Source organism: Dipodomys ordii, unplaced genomic scaffold (genome assembly GCF_000151885.1).
Source record: "Dipodomys ordii isolate 6190 unplaced genomic scaffold, Dord_2.0 Scaffold63, whole genome shotgun sequence".
In the NCBI taxonomy this organism is placed as follows: Eukaryota; Metazoa; Chordata; class Mammalia; order Rodentia; family Heteromyidae; genus Dipodomys; species Dipodomys ordii.
In genome coordinates this window covers 9,596,365-9,604,235 of record NW_012267279.1, presented here as the reverse complement: position 1 = coordinate 9,604,235, position 7,871 = coordinate 9,596,365, and the positions used below count along the sequence as shown (strand labels likewise).

The following is a 7,871-nucleotide window of genomic DNA, read 5'->3' as shown; positions in this document are numbered from 1 at the left end:
CCCCCCCCCTCTTCTCCCCCTCCCCCCCCCCCCCCCCCCCCCCCCCCCCCGCTCCTACCACCACCACCACACGAACAGCAAATTGCAAATCACCCTGGAGTTATGACTTTTCAGACTGCTTCAAGGGAGAGAGGAGAGGATGGAGTCAGAATATCCTCCTATCCTAAATGCCACGTGTCTTATTTTCTTATGTGTCCAATTAGTAAAACAAAATACTCCTAAATCCAAATAAAATGAAACCAACAAGCAACTTTGTACTTACTGTGCTAAAAGAGCATCTAGGTCCATTTCTGCTGACCAAAGATATAGTTTATAACATTAGATATGGGGAACATATTGTCCAAGAGCTGCTTTTTAATTTCTTGGTTGTGAGTGGGGGGAAGAAGGGGATGGAAGGGCGTGAGGACTGCCTTGCCGCATGATTCAGTGCGATGCACATCTTTCTTTCTTACTGAACAAATATTCTCAGATTGAGCCAAATAGAAGAATCCTTGTTTTATGTTTATTCTTGATTGAGTTCAAATTTTTCAACATACAGCTTGACTGGGTTTAGTTACAGTTTCACATAGAGGCAACAGGTGACTGCTGAAAAGGATCTGGGACTAGATTTGCAGACATCTAGAAGTGGAGAACATGCTCCAGAGGACAGTCAGCTCAGTTAGCCTTTTGCAGAACTTTTATCTGTGTGGTCTCCAAGGTCAGCTGACCTTTTCACTGGAGGGACTGTGTATAAGAAGGCTGAGCCCAGCTATCCTGCTTGTTCAGTGATACCTCTGTATCCCTGGGGCATTCTGAATGCCCCCTTTTCCCTTCGTGAAGATATGAGGACAATTTGGTTGGTTTTTGTTTTGTTTTTGTTTCTGTTTTGTCGGTCATGGGGCCTGAACTCTGGGCCTGGGCGCTGTCCCTCAGCTCTTCAACTCATGGCTCGCATTCTACCACTTGAGCCACAGTGCTACTTCCAGCCTTTTCTGCTTATGTGATGCTGAGGAATCGAACCCAGGGCCTCATGCATGCAAGGCAAACGCTCTACCACTGAGCCATCTTCCCAGCCCTGACAATTTGGTTTTGAGCCACCTGGGTTAAAATCCAACACTAGAGCTCCTATGGTGGAAACTACCTGGAACCTTCCTAAGCCTTTGTTGGAGCACTGTCTACCCCTCCCCACATCAGATTTTATAACTATCTGCCCAAAAGTCCCAATCTCCACTGTGGGCCTTTGAGAGCTAGGTTTAGGAATTACACCCTTGGATCCCATTAGTGAGCCAGTCCTGGCTGGGAGCAGATATTTAAGAAAGCACTGTCTTTGAATCCAGATGAAGCAATGCTTAGAAGTGAGATCTCACCTTAGCAGTCATGGAATCACAGGCAGGTGATCTGTGGCCATCTGACACCATTACAACCCACCTGTGGAGGGCCCGCCTCCTCCTCCTCATCCAGAAGCATGGCCCACCTTGTCAGAGTGAGTACCAGGGGAGCCGCCACGCCTGACTCTTAATCTTTGTTTGTTTTTTGGCTGGGGGACAAGCTCAGCTCTGAGACTTTTTGCCAAGACAAGAGCAGACCCAAATCCCCAGGGCATCTACCCAGGGATCAAGCCTGGGCTTTGGGTAGTAGCCGTTATTGATTTCCATTCCCCACTCTTCTGTCAGCTCCCTGACATCCACTTGCCTTCCCTTGAAGGAAGATGGAAAAAAGTAGTGAGAACAAGCTCTGGACCCAAACCCAGGCCCTGCCCTTAACCAGCTCTGTGACCCAAATTCAGTTACCCAGTTTCCCAGAGCCTCAGATGTCTTCCCTCTCATGTCCAGTTCTAGTTCTGAATCACTCCTGAGTACTAGTAGATACGGGGTAATGCCTGTGCTGTCCAATGAGTGGAATGGAACCAGTTCCCAGTCTGCAGTTAGGAAGCACAGCTGGATCTGATCCAGCCCATAACATACAAGTTCTGAGGAGTAAGAGAAGGAAAAGGTTATTTACCAATGCTCCTCCAGGAGCCCACACCAGCCAGCTAATGGGATTTCCAGAGATGAACAGAGACAGACTTTACCACCTCTCTCTTTCCTCCTTTTCTTTGAAACGACTTTTGTCCTAAGTGATCACAACAGTGAATATCTGAAGAATTCAAAAACATGTGAAGACAGGATGATAAGCGGAGGTGTGAGGGTCCTCTTTATCTGGACACACCAGACTGGGTGTGGCCAGCCCCTTATTCAACTGCCTCCATGTATTTTGTAAAACAGCAGCAGCAGCATGGCCATGAGTGACTCTAGTGTCATAGTCAAGGATCGGTGAGTTTGAGTTTTGACTCCAGGCCCTTGGCTTGCAGCAGCGCTGTGTTTCCTCACTCAGGGCTGACCTGGGAGGGGGCAGGGCAAGGCTGACAGGCTGGCGGCACAGAGTGGTTGCTGTGCCTATGGTAGTGGTGGGCAGCTGGGAAATGGCAGTCTGTGACATCTTTCCTTTGGGGCTGTAGGTGCCAAGTTCAGGTCTGGAGACTGAAGTCACAGGTTGATAATCACCTACCCCTCCTTGGGTACACAGAGCTTAAGCAGATTTTAGGAAAAGGCCAGGTAACTTGGGCATCTGTTATTCTCCTTGTTGACCTTCTGTTCTTTCTACAGCAAGAAGGAACAATCTGTTAATATATGATTTCATATTCCAGTGGGCATATGTACATGGAAGAAATTGCTCCTTGACAGGGTGTGTGTTCATGACTTACAGCCCCAGGATGAATGCCAAGCAGGGTCTTTGCTGAGGAGAGAAAGAGGTATGAGTAAGTGTTTAGACTGGTGACGAGTGTTCAGAATGGAGTTCTGGGTCCCTCTGAGCAGAGTGGTAGGTCCTGGATGGGAGAAGAGGGGGAGACAGAAGAGGGTCAGGTGGGCATTTGAAGAGCCCAGAGGGTTGTAGAGCCTGCTATGGGGTATGTTATGTTACCTATTACTTTGTCTTCCTATGTTCAGTGTTCCATTGTGGAGTTGAACTAATTAGGTATGGTCAGATGTCAGGATTGTGTTTCAAGGTAGAAGAGTGGCTGGAGGGCCTAAAGGCACCAAGTTTAGCAAGCTATGACATAAACAACCGGTTACCTGCACACATGCCACCACCTAGCATCTTGGGCTGCTTGGGGTTCTGTAAACTCACCCAGGCCTTCCTCCTCTTTAGGAACCCAGAGCCTGGGTGGACCTCAGGCCCATTTTGTTGGACTGACCAGATCTAATTTCCTAGTGCACTCTTAGTTACATTGATGGAGTTCAGTTAGCACCCTCTCAACACCAACCTAACCTTGGATCCAGCAACTGTGTGTGTGTGTGTGTGTGTGTGTGTGTGTGACTGTGTGTCCATGTGTCTGTGTGTCTGTGTGTCCATGTCCTCTAAGATATGGGCTCCAGTGCTTCTGTCAGATTGCATGTGGAATGAAAGTGGCAAGCCAAAGATGTGACTGCTTGAAGGAGGGGGCTGTGAGGACAGTCTCTTTGGAGATAGAACGCCTGGGCTGAAGGAGGAAAAGGTGTTCCTGGTGGATACCAGTGCCCACAGGGAATCTATGTGGACCTTCAGGTCCTGCAGGTAGCTCCCAGAACATGACAGGTGGAGAGGGCAGAGTGGCAGTAAAAGGTAGGCCAGTGGGCCATCATCCTACAAGTGGCCAGTCTCAAAGAGAAGGGAGCGAGCAGAGAGAGCAGTCCCCTCAACTGGGGGGTGATGAGTTTGAATTATTACCATGAAATATGCATTTGGGTTGAAAACAGAAATTCAGAATTAAGAATTTACATTTGGAAAAGGCAAAAGCATATCTGACAAAAAGTCTTGTGGGAGAGCAGGAATTTAATGAAATGGTACAAGGAACCCCTGTACTTGTTCTTTCTGAAAGTGACTCTGGAAACTGTGGATGGTGTGTGGGAGAAAGGATGACGAAGGAGAGATCATCAAAGGAGAGGAGGATAGATGAAGGCATGATTCAGGGTCCTGGATAAACAAAAATTTTGGACATAAAACCAGAAATCTTGGTGACCAGCTAGATGCGCAGGGCAAAAATTGAGAAGAGTCAAGGCTGCCTTTTAAGTCTTTGAGCCTTTTTTTATTTGATGGGATTTGAACTCAGGGCCTTACACTTACAAGGCAGTTGTTCTACCACTTGAGCTATAGTTCTGGCTCTTTCAAGTAGGGTATCAGAGGATTTATGTCCAGGCCAGCCTGGACTGTGATTCTTCTATTTATGCCTTCTGTGTAGCTGGGATGACAGATGCATGCTAGATAGAACCAAGTTTTATTGATTGAGAGGGAGTCTCCTGGACAATTTTCTCTGGGCTGGCCTTTGATTATGATCTTCCTAATTGCTACCTCCTAAGTAGGAGGGTATCCGGTGCCTGTTCTTCCTACTTGGGCGTCATGCATGCTTCACATTGCGCCTTGCTTCTCAGCTCTGCTCAGAGCTATGGATGGCTAGAAGCTGAGGTGAGCAGAGTACGTGCTGGGAAATCTCAAGCTGATGGGCAGTAACACTGGGCTTGATTCTGCTGCAGAATCAGAGTTCTCCTAGGCAGAGTCATCAGAGGCCCCCAGAATAGCAGCCTTATTCTTGGAGCTCTTATGGTGGAATCTCAATACTGATCGAGAATGGTATAGGAATTATTTTTTTCAGTGCTTTATTTTGTTCACCAAGGGACAGATGTCTTCCTTTATTTATTTATTATTTATCTATTGTTCTGGTCCTGGGGCTTGAATTCAGGGCCTGGGCACTGTCCTTGAGTGTCTTTGAGCTCAAGGCTAGCATTCAACCACTTCAGCCACAGAGCCACTTGTAGTTTTTCTTAGTTTATTGGAGGTAAGAGTCTCACAGACATTCCTTCCTGGTCTGGCTTTGAAGATGTCTGTCCTCTTATAGGAGTAGCACATGTTCCTTCTGGGGACAAAATATTGCTATTGCACATAAGAAATTGCTAAGGAAAGCCGGGCGCTGGTGGCTCATGCCTGTAATCCTAGTTACTCAGGAGGCTGAGATCTGAGGATCGCAGTTCAAAGCCAGCCCGGGCAGGAGAGACCGTGAGACTCCTATCTCCTATACACCACCAGAAAACCGGAAATGGCGCTGTAGCTCAAGTGGTAGAGTGCTCACTTTGAGCTGAAGAGATGAGGGACAGAGCCCAGGCCCAGAGGTCAAGCCCCACGACTGACAAAAACAAAAACAAAACAAAACAAAAAAACAAAACAAAAGAAATTGCTCAAGGAAGTGGCACTGTGGCTCAAGCCATAGAGCGCTTGCCTTGAGCTGTAGAGCTGAGGGACAGCACCCAAACCCAGAGTTCAAGCCCCACAACCGACCAAAAAGAAAAAGAAAGAAAGAAATGAAGTCATTAACCTCGCTCATGTAACCCCTCTGTACAGTAAGCTTACAATAAAAAATGCATTAAAGAGCACTACTTACAGTAAAGCTCAAAAAACAAGACACACACACACACACACACACACACACACACACACGAAATTGCTCAGGTTCTAACAATTCCAGCCTTAGCTGCTTATGACATGGACAGTCTTAGATCAGATGAAAGGAGGAAGCTGTGCTTGAACTGAGATAACTCACCTGGCTGCAGGACTGGTCTTCAGGGAGAGTAGTGTGTTTATGGGGATATAAACAACCCCACTTGGAAGGGAGGGCTCCCATGCTAGTAAGTACTAGGGCTAGCTATTCTAGCCAAAATTTAAACCACTGGCTGGGCATGTAGTACTAGATATACTGCATGCTGAGCCTAGTTCTTAGAAATAATTACTAGTGCACTGAATATCTGTACACAGCTGTAGGACCTGGACAGGCACCTTGTACCCACCAATTCCATTCTCCTTACTCCTTGTTAGTGAGACAAGCTCCCCCATGACTCTACTAGGAATAGCGTCAGGTCAGGGATGGAGCAGAGCTGAGCCAGAGCTATAGGCAGGAGCACATTTGGGGGATCGTTAGGGGTGCTGCAAGCCCGAAGTGAGGTACCCCAGCATCTGTGAGGCTGAACCATAGGGCCCTCGAGTGAAAATAAAAGTTATCCCTTGAAAAAGAAAATTTTTCCTGATTAATCTTTTGAAGAACTTGGTTCCCAGTAAACTTGAAAATAGCAACATCCCTATGTTTGTAAGATGTTAACATCTTCCTTTAGGAGTATTTTATGATCTATGAACTAGGTGTTAATGGGGAGGGCTTTCTTCTGCTTGAACTATAGGTGGAATTGTTTTGAATCCATCAATTCATGACCTATGTTAAATCTTAGGCTTTCCCATTTCCTGGAAATGATATATTTTAGGTGCTTTCTACCTCATGGGATGAATCTCAGAGTCACTGACAGCTCTGTTAGTTTAGTGATGGTTAGTGATGTGTTTCTGGGTTGGTAGGGCTGATGGGTGGTAGTACTGGGGAGAACCCTTACTCAAGACTCTCCCAGACAGGTACTTATGCTTTGGTACAATTAGCCATCCCTTTACCCTAGCATTCAGATCCCCAACTCACACTATAGGTATCTCATGTAGAAAGGAAAGGAATGTAACTATTCCTAGAGGCTCCTTTATTTATGCAATTGAGGTTCCAGACCAATTCAGGAACCCAACTATCAGGAAGAGGTCTCACGTCTTGGCCCAGCAACTTGTCAACACTAGCCTTCCTCCCTTGGTCTCTTGCAGGACTTCCTCATTCAGATCCCTCCACCGTACAGAGCACTGTCTTCCATCTTAGGCCTCTGCAGCCAGCATTCAGCAAAGGGATGGAAAAGGAATATTGGTCCAAACTAGAAAGATAACAAGGGTGACTTTACCCTTTGTTAATGGACATCATTTATCATTAAAATAAAAATTCATTTGCAGTTCATTTTTAAGCATCTCCTAGCAATCCATAAAAGAAATTAGATGAAAAGCCAAGATTTAAAAATTCCTGATGTTTGCTGTTTGTATTTTCCAGTTTCTACCTGAACGTGTGATGTTGTGTAGATGTGGCTGTCAGTCCTGAGCGAGGAGCAGGGTGTGTAGACGCAGCACTGAGGGGACAGAATCTTGGACGGGTCTGGGCCAGCCACCTGGTAAGTAGTCATGGCTTTTGGAGGTGATACATACTATGGAGTTGGGTCCATTGAGTGAGGGTGAGCTTTCAGAGACTCAGGTCGTTGCTCCACACTCCCGCTATCCTGCTGACATGAGAGCCAGGGAAGTCACTAGGCCCTACCACTTAGCTCTGTTCCATCCCCAGCAAGAGCATGGGCCTCTGGTGGGCACTGCCTGCAGGAGAAAGCTCACTACCTTACAAGCAGCTGTCCTGTCCTCCCATTCCTGAGCTGTTCCTGCGGGTAGGAAATTCTCATCACTGGCAGTAGTCTGCCTGCCTGCAGCCATCACCTGGCTTTCTAGTTCCGGTTCTCTAGATTCAGGGTATCAGCCTAATCACTCTTCCAATAGGTGGCCTAGCAGGTGTTCATGTATGCTGGAGTGAAGTGAGGACACCATCTTGGATGAATTCACTGTTACCTGTGCAATCTTGGACAAGTTAGTTAACCTCTTTAAATTGGCTTCTTTATCTGAAGCTGGGACAATAATATCTTTCTCATAGAATGCTTCAGAGTATGGAAATAAATCATGAATAGAAGTTGCCTGGTGTGATGTCACTAATTCTCTGTCACCCACTGGTTGTTCTATAGTTCAATTCAATAGAATAATTGTATGCCCAAGTTAAAGGACCCACAAAGTAGCTACCAAAAGTTAAAGTTAAGGTTGCCAACAAAACTGTTCGTACTTCAGACATCAGTCACAATTTAGATTCTTAGGCCACCTGCACTTCTGTCTATAGGTTTGCAGAGTGGTTGGGGAAGGTCCTTATAGTCCTTCTTTAGGTT

The 7,871-nt window shown here is 46.5% G+C and overlaps 1 protein-coding gene across 1 annotated transcript in view; it reads left to right on the top strand.

Moving 5' to 3' along the window:
• The first annotated feature begins 2,248 nt into the window (after window positions 1-2,248).
• Add2 (adducin 2 (beta)) overlaps window positions 2,249-7,871 on the top strand; it is a 49,721-nt gene continuing 44,098 nt past the window's right edge. The window contains exons 1-2 of the mRNA XM_013022472.1: window positions 2,249-2,291; window positions 6,947-7,064. The gene's annotated coding sequence lies outside the window, so the exon portion shown is untranslated. The remainder of the gene's footprint in view (window positions 2,292-6,946; window positions 7,065-7,871) is intronic.